Source organism: Lytechinus variegatus, chromosome 7, assembly GCF_018143015.1.
Source record: "Lytechinus variegatus isolate NC3 chromosome 7, Lvar_3.0, whole genome shotgun sequence".
Taxonomy (NCBI): domain Eukaryota; kingdom Metazoa; phylum Echinodermata; class Echinoidea; order Temnopleuroida; family Toxopneustidae; genus Lytechinus; species Lytechinus variegatus.
Window position 1 is genome coordinate 21,057,033 of NC_054746.1, and position 8,195 is coordinate 21,065,227.

General features: G+C 34.0%; 1 long non-coding RNA gene across 1 annotated transcript; it reads left to right on the plus strand.

Annotated features, from left to right (window-relative positions):
* The first annotated feature begins 797 nt into the window (after positions 1 to 797).
* LOC121418717 lies at positions 798 to 6,742 on the plus strand. Its single transcript, XR_005970506.1, has 2 exons — positions 798 to 1,047; positions 5,776 to 6,742. It is a non-coding gene; the product is annotated as an uncharacterized LOC121418717 (long non-coding RNA).
* Positions 6,743 to 8,195: the final 1,453 nt, after the last annotated feature.

The following is an 8,195-nucleotide window of genomic DNA, read 5'->3' on the forward strand; positions in this document are numbered from 1 at the left end:
TAATTGTTTAGTGAGATGAATATATCCTATTTTTTGGATTTTGGAAAGTGCTTCTGAAGTGTTTTCAAGTAAGAATATACAAAAAATCAGCTGGCGCTCTATTTATTCGAATAGTGATATATCTTGTTGATTAATTAATACAAAGAGTTATTTAAATTGTCTGTTTACATGTTCAGCTCTCGCTTCGGGTTGGCACTTAAGCTTAATGAGATAAAGGCCCGATATTTTTATCCATACAAATATATCTACTTTCACGGGCGCTATTTTTAACAGAGTACAAAACATTGGAGACTTAAAAGGGTATGGTAAACTATTTGTCTACAGGTATTAACAGACTCATTTCATTGAAAAATATAGGTTCGTTTAAATAGCTCGAGAAGAGGAAATAAAGAGCAGAAGAAGACGTGACGGAATACAGTGAAGAAAAGAAGAATGGGGGTAAAAAAAGTGAGGAGCAAAGTTAAAAAATGTTGTACAGATATCCGCCTATTGAATATCGAGCAGGAACACCACGGATAACATTCATAGGAACAATTCATCACCAGCTAGGGGACACCAGGGCCCGGTCTCACAAAGTGTGTCACTAAATAGATACAAATCAAACTCGATTGAAATTGATCTGCAAATCCTATCTCTTATCTACACAAATTCAGACCAATCACAAGTTAAGACTGATTTGAATCCATCATTTTTTTTGTAAGAAGGGGTCCAGGCATGCTCGAATAAGTAATGTCGATGGTCTTTTACAACTCTTTGTTCCAACTTCTTTTCATTAATATCCTGGTATCAACGCGAATAATAGGCCTTTACATGATGTATTAAGAATCTTGTGGACCACACTCAGAACGCAATGCTGGACAGTGATCTTATACAGGGCCTATACATACATAAATTCTGCCATTAAAAATGAATTAAGGTATAAAACTCAATTTTTAGGAGATCATAAACCGATTGGACTGAATTAAAAGGGCTCGACAGCTGAAAATAGACACCCAGTCCGATGCACCATTTACTTCTTCAATGAAAAGATGATAGAGAAAGGAGCGGGTAAGTGATTTTAGAAAATCTTCAGGAATAAAAATCAAACTCATTCCTTGCAGCTGGAGAAAGGTGCAATTTATTGCGCAGCGTTAATGTTATGGATTCTGATTGCCCACTCACACATATGCCATTGGTCTAATTCTATAGCCTAGGATCTTTTCATTTTGGATAGGATGAAGGAAATTTATCGTTTTGCTTCATATTAATGTTCTATTTTTGTTCAAAAGTGGTTCATTTTGTTTTTGTTTTATGAAATGTTTCGTTGTCCTCTTTTAAATCAAATATACAATAATAATATAACTCTCATAAACAAATTATACAATTACTAAAACAAGTATCACGAGTTATACAATAGTATATAAAATGATAATGATAATGAAGAACATGCAACTTAATTGTCTCTAATACAATTTGAAATTCGTAAAAATCTTAATGATTTAAGACAAAGACAACAATTTTAGAAACGATCGATATAGCCAGACGACCCAAAGATGGTGTCATTTTTTCTCAGTTGAATAACAGGGGTGCAGAGTAACACAACCTTTACCTTTTTTTTCTTTTCCCTATTTTTTTTGGCTGCGCAAAATAAAAAACATATAAAAATAGGGGCGTTCGCCCCAATGTAGGCCTATTGCCACCCCTGATTTCTACATGGGAGAGAGTTAATGGGCAGATTATTTACGTTTAAACGGTTTATGATTAAAAGTCATGACAGTCATGGGGAAACTGCATGTGACGTCACAGAATAAGTTGTTATAAATCACTTGTGTATTTATCCAGTCATATATGCGAAAACCAATTTGACTTCAGGGACATCATCCATTTGAATGTATCAAACAAATGTGTCAGCCAATGCATTTTTAGTTCGAATTAAATTTTTGATAAATATTTCGGAAATTAAAATTCCCAAACCCCAATGTGATTAGGCCTATGATGGAATGAAGGGATACAAACTCTAATATTTTTTTAAAGCGGACACTATGCTAATTTTACGAAAGTCTTAGAGTGAAAAAAATGTCCCATCAGTTTGAAGTTGTCTTGTACGAGGCATGAGCATTCATTCATTTGTGCTGATAGTTATTGTCCTCGCATATTTTGGTACCACAAAAAATTATGTCGATCTGTGCTTGTCTGACAGAAGGTCGTAAGTTGCTCGAAGCTGCTGGGTGAAGAATGAAAATAAAAGATGTGCAGGCAGAAAGATACCTATCCATCATTCCACACACAGACACACCCTAACCCACCTCCATATCCATCCTTTCACACCGTCAAAACACAACACATCACATATCACACACTTTTTTTTGTTTTGAATAATGTTTTTATTCTGATTTCATGAACAAAATGTTACATAACATTTCAATTTAACATTCCAAATCATATATAATACTTTACACTTCATATTTTCACTTTTTTCACTAACTTAATAAATCATGGGTCATATATATCTTTAAAAAAAACAATGAAATCAGTTATTATAAAAATGCTTAAAGACCAACTTCCCCCTCCCCCTCCCTCCCCCCGCCCCAACACACACACACAACACATCAATGCCCAGAAGATCTGCTCACACTCATCATAAATAAATCATGTTTAAAAGTACAAAACAATTAGATGAACAATTTTGAATATAACAAGCTCTAATTTCCCCATTTTAATAGCTATTTTCTTTTCTTGATCCTTATATTCTAAAATAAGTTTATGTATATCGTCAATGGTTGGTAAACCCCCTCCTTTCTAAATATGAATAATATATATTTTACCATAAAGAAAATAGTATTTCAACTTTTTATTCTATTTGTATTGCCTGACAAACCAACAAATATATCCCGCCAATTCAAGTCCTTTATTTCATCTAATTCAAATCGCTGTATCAAAATCAAGCAAGACAAAAATATATGTGAATATGTTTCCGTTTCCCGTTTACAGTATGAACAGAGATTATCTTCAACAAATCCAAACCTAAACAAATTAACTTTAGTGTAAATTGCCCCATGCAGAAGCTTAAATTGAAATTCCCTCTGTCTTCCAATTAAATAATGTTATTCTTGGTTTAAAAAAACATTCACCAATTTCTTTCTCTGTATAATTATAATTATTTTGTCCATCTCTTATCTGTAAATCATATGACTTTTGCAATTCTTTAATAAAATATTAATATATTTTTCTTGATGGTACCTCCTGAAAGCTAATTTCCCTCCCCAACAGAAGCAAGTTTATATTATAATTAAGTCTATCTCACAAAATTGTATCGAACCTAAATCATTTCTCCAATCACTTGGAATTGCATGATATATTTCACATATTGTAAACAAAAGATCACTTCCAATACCAAGGTTAAAAAAATATGCGACTGGTTTAACATGTCCAATGTAAATGATATGTTCAACCTTAATTAACCCTCGTTCTAATAAATCTTTATCAAATATCATCTTATTTTCTATACAAATATTCTTATTATTGAAAATGATTGGATTTTTAGAACCATTGAAATGTCTTAAATTATCAATCTCTTGCCAAGCATCTAGCATCTCCAAATAATAAGATGGAATATTCAACTTACTTTTTATCTTTTTCATTTCATAATCACATAGAAAAATTAACCTTCCTCCAACTGAACTTAGGGAATAATCAAAAAATAATTTCCACCCCAGATTTCTTTCTCCATACAAAAGTCTTTTTACCCACATTATACGCTGCGTTCTAACAAATATTTCAAAATTTATCATTTTAACCCCACCACAATTATAATTCTGATACATATTTTTTTTTCTTTTAATACGATCTTTAATACACACTGACTCACACATACACCACCCACACACACTCTTGTGAGGGTGAACAGTAGGCTTGTGAGGTATTTTAATATCGTGACATGAAAAAGATTTTTTAATGTGGTGTTTCATTGGCATGGTTAAGAATAAAAAGCAAGAATAAATAAAATAATGAGCTTTTCCCCTCAAGATTTATGATGTAAGTAACTCGACTATTCAAACCTCAATATTGTTACTCGTGACTAAAAATCGAGGAAGTTGTTCAGATTATGTAGTGTTTGAATATAATATGCTTTTCAATGTAGTACAGGATAGGTCTCCCAAAACAAAATGTGAGCGCGCAGCGCGAGCTTCAATGTTTTATGTTTAATTTTAAAAAGGGGCATTTTAAGCGAGTTTTTGTAATCATAAACATGGTTCAAAATATAATATATTTTGAGCGCAATCTAATAATCTTCCTTAACATGATAATGTATCTCAATGAACAGGTAAGGCAACTGATAAAGTGACCAGAAAGGTTTGCTATTTGGCAATTTTCCCGATTTTCTTGATTTTTCTCGCTTTTATTTCTTTTCTATGTCTTTCTCTTTTCTTCTATCGCGCCTTTGTCCTTTTTTGTAATGTCAATAGGGGGACACATCGGTTTCGGGCACCTGCATGGATCCAGATAAATATCTTACAATTTCTCTTCCTAATGTATTTATTTTGTACAAGAAAATGCATGGCCTTAAGGCTCCTAGATTCACAATTTTGTGGAAAATTATATTTCTTCCTAAACACACTTCAGAATAATCACTAAATGTTATCATTAAAAAAGCTCACGTTTTGCACTTTATTTTATTCAGTCATTTGATTTTTATGTTAATAAATTGAAACACTTCTTTTAAATGTCCGTCTTAAGTCAGTATACATAAATCGACTTCGAGCTCTGGTGATATACTTCTATTCATGAATTCAGACGCTGCTTAAACATGTTAAAGGACCAGTTTGCACACGAAAAAAATAGCTCGAGCTTCATGCTCGTACCATTTTTTTTTATCCCTTTCATGTATTCAAACAGTGCTACAAATGTCTATTTTTTAGGTCAGTATATCACAAAATCCAGCTTTCACTCGCATAATTTATATATACATTTTTGTAAAGTTGGCTTGCTCTCTCGCATATCGATGTATTACATGTGCGAGGATCTGCCAAGTATATTTACATACATAGTATTACTTGCAAATCAGTCTATCTGTCCTGACGCGTTTTATGCCAGTTAGGACTATACGCCCCAATCAGGATTACAAATTTCGCCCCCCCCCCTCATGAAATCCTGGATCTGCCCCTGATGGTATGTAGCTTTGTCAGAGCTGATCACGTGTTATCAGTTTTACGATAAAAAGGTGCAATGTCAGACATGCTAAAGCATCACAGGAAATACAGAGAAAGTGCAGATGATGTAGATTTGAATTGATGTCTGCGTCATTGGCGGAATGAAACCTGGCGATTTTTTTTAGGTATATAAGTTAAGTAAAAAAAATATGCCAATGATAGATAGGTAGATATTAAAAATCTACAAATCACATTTTGGATATTTTTGGATAAAATAAAATTATCAATATACATTAATGAGTTGAATTCAGTACTGTGCATCATTATGAATTGGATTGCAGGGTTCAAAGAGACAAAGAAAAAAGGCGGGTCAGGTGGATAGGAGAATGTTGCTTGGAATCCACTCCTGTGTGGTTATTCCCAAATTAAAAAAAAAGTTATGACTTTGATGTATTTTCTATTGTTTTTATTACACTGGAAACCTTGATTGTGATTGGCTGCTGAGCTCTATTACCACGGAAGTTACCATAATGAAACGTTACCAGATATAGGCACTAGCTATGAGGTCTGTTATGTTAGGAGAGAAACGGAACGTGTATGTATAAGACTTGTTTCACCTCTTCTCTTTTCTTTTTTTATCCATCAGCTCAAGAATTAACCTGGTGTTGACCAAGACATCATTGAATACTGTCACCTAGCAGCTAGTCAGCGATGAATGGAGCAGATTTTCATCAGGATGACGGTCAGGTATAGATGAGAGGATTTTACTTGGAAGGCATCCGTATGTGGTTATCTTGGTGAGATGAGGTCCGACGTCATCATTGAACGACCAATCCGATTTCCCATTTGAGAAGACACAGTTTTACCATGAGAAGGAGAGGAATGTGGATAATTGACTTGGGTTGACGAATATACCAAGCCGATACCATGATTGTCAAGTTCACCCGATGCAGTATCATTATCATGGTTAGGTGTGATCAAAAATCTAGTCGATGGTCTTCTGTCGGCTCCAGCCCGATAACCCATACGTTACAATCATGAAGGAAATGAAGTTAAAGTTCAAATCAATTTGAATAAATGATAGAGGAAAATCAAACCAGCATAATGCTAAAGAATTCAGCAATATCGGATGTAAAATAAGAAAGTTATGACATTTGAAAATGTCGCTTATTCTGCGCAAAAACACACGCCTCACAGTGATGTACAAACGAGAGATTCGATGCTGTCACACACTCACTTTCTTTTTATAATTTTTTTTTATGAATTACATACAATATTTTCAATTTTTGCAGAATTGACCAGGATGAAAAGATTCAGTTGGTCAGAGCTTACAACAATGCCCTTTTTACATTTCACTTTATAATGAGGAGACAGAATGGTAAAATTCAGCGATATTTAAAATATAAGAGCTTCCTTATTTTACATCCAACTTGATGAAATTTTCATCATTATGCATTAGTGGTCTTTTGAGACTTTTAAAGGCAATGTTTTTTAAAGTTTGGTTGCCCCTTCATTGCATTATTTCATTTCAAAATCTCGCCACTGTTCTAAAAGTTTCACACCCTAGTTCTAAAACCACATTTATTTCATCGGCACATTTGGAGTTTAGAAAGGTAAAAAAAATCAATACAGATGTTACCCAAGAGCAGCATTTTTAGGGGGTGTAGAAACTGTAAAAGAAAGAAAGAAAAACGGGTAAAGATGAAAAATGGGAAGTGTTGTAATACAAAATGTAAATGCAGGAGAATGAAGCTTTGAGGGCTAAATGAAAGGTCACATATTTTGAGAGCTCTGTCGGTTCGTTCCTTCGCACGATTTCCCCCTTCTTTTCAGGATCTCATAAGATTTTACAACACTTGTAAAGTAAAGGTTAGATAATTTGCTATGGAAAATGTTTGTTATTGTTTTTGATCATCTCTACTATTTACTCAAAGTGTATTTTTTGTTAACGAGAGATAGGCGCCGCTTTTCCAGCGGTGTCGTCAACATATAAGGGCCTATTTCATGAAACTTGAACAGAAAGGCAATCAAGTATCATTAATCATCTTAAATAAGTTTCATGTCATAGAATGAAGGTGAAAGGTCATTTAGGGTCAATGGACTTTGACCATGTTTTGGTATCACCATTGAAGTAACCAAGTTTATGGTTTGCAAAATAATAATCCGGTGCCACTTTCAGTGCCCAGAGAAATATCGATATTAATTTTTGTTTAGTGAATCATACTTATTCATTTAGATATAAATATTTCAGCCCAGAGTACCCCTTTAAAGTGATGTAGACACGGTATACCGTCAAGATCAAGGTGGACTTGCCCCTTCCCTCCAAAGAAGGCGATGTAGAGTAATTTCATTTATCTCATAAATACACAGTAGTTTATACTTTGCGATATCCTCAAGTAGACTATCTCGGTTATCTTTGTATCCGGGCTTTGTATTCATGGTGTGTGGTATAGACCTGCATAATTATAAGACGGACACCGTGAATGTAGAGGTACAAAAAATGATTTTTAAGCCTATTAAACTTAATACACACACTTCGTCCGTATTTTGAGGATTTCTTGGTCGTTTCTGAAAATTCTAGAAATTCACAATAAAAAACGTGTCTCTTTTCACGTGTATTGCAATTCGGGTCAAATTTTAAGCTACTGAAGTGAAATTGAAAGCATGATGGCATGAAATGATAATAAATATTTTATATAATTTTTTAGTGACATTAAATCCCTAAAGGCACAGTCTGAAGTGCAAATGTGTTACAACCAAAAGGGATATTTTAGCCCTATTTTACCATTCTCACATAGCCATCACATGAAAAACTCCAACAACAGTTAATGCTTCCTGACAAAGAACAACAGACCCCAAGGGCTCCTCGTCCTGATACAAGAGTTGCTCCCTGATCTTAGTATACTTAAGTTATATATTTTACTTTGGGTGCCATTACAGAGGCGTCGATCCGTGTTGTGGGTGAGCGAACGGCCCCAATGAACATAGGGGGGGTCAGGTCTTCCCCAGATAATTTTGACAACTTGAAATTTACAAAAATAATGCAGTGCAAATACGTTTTAAAAA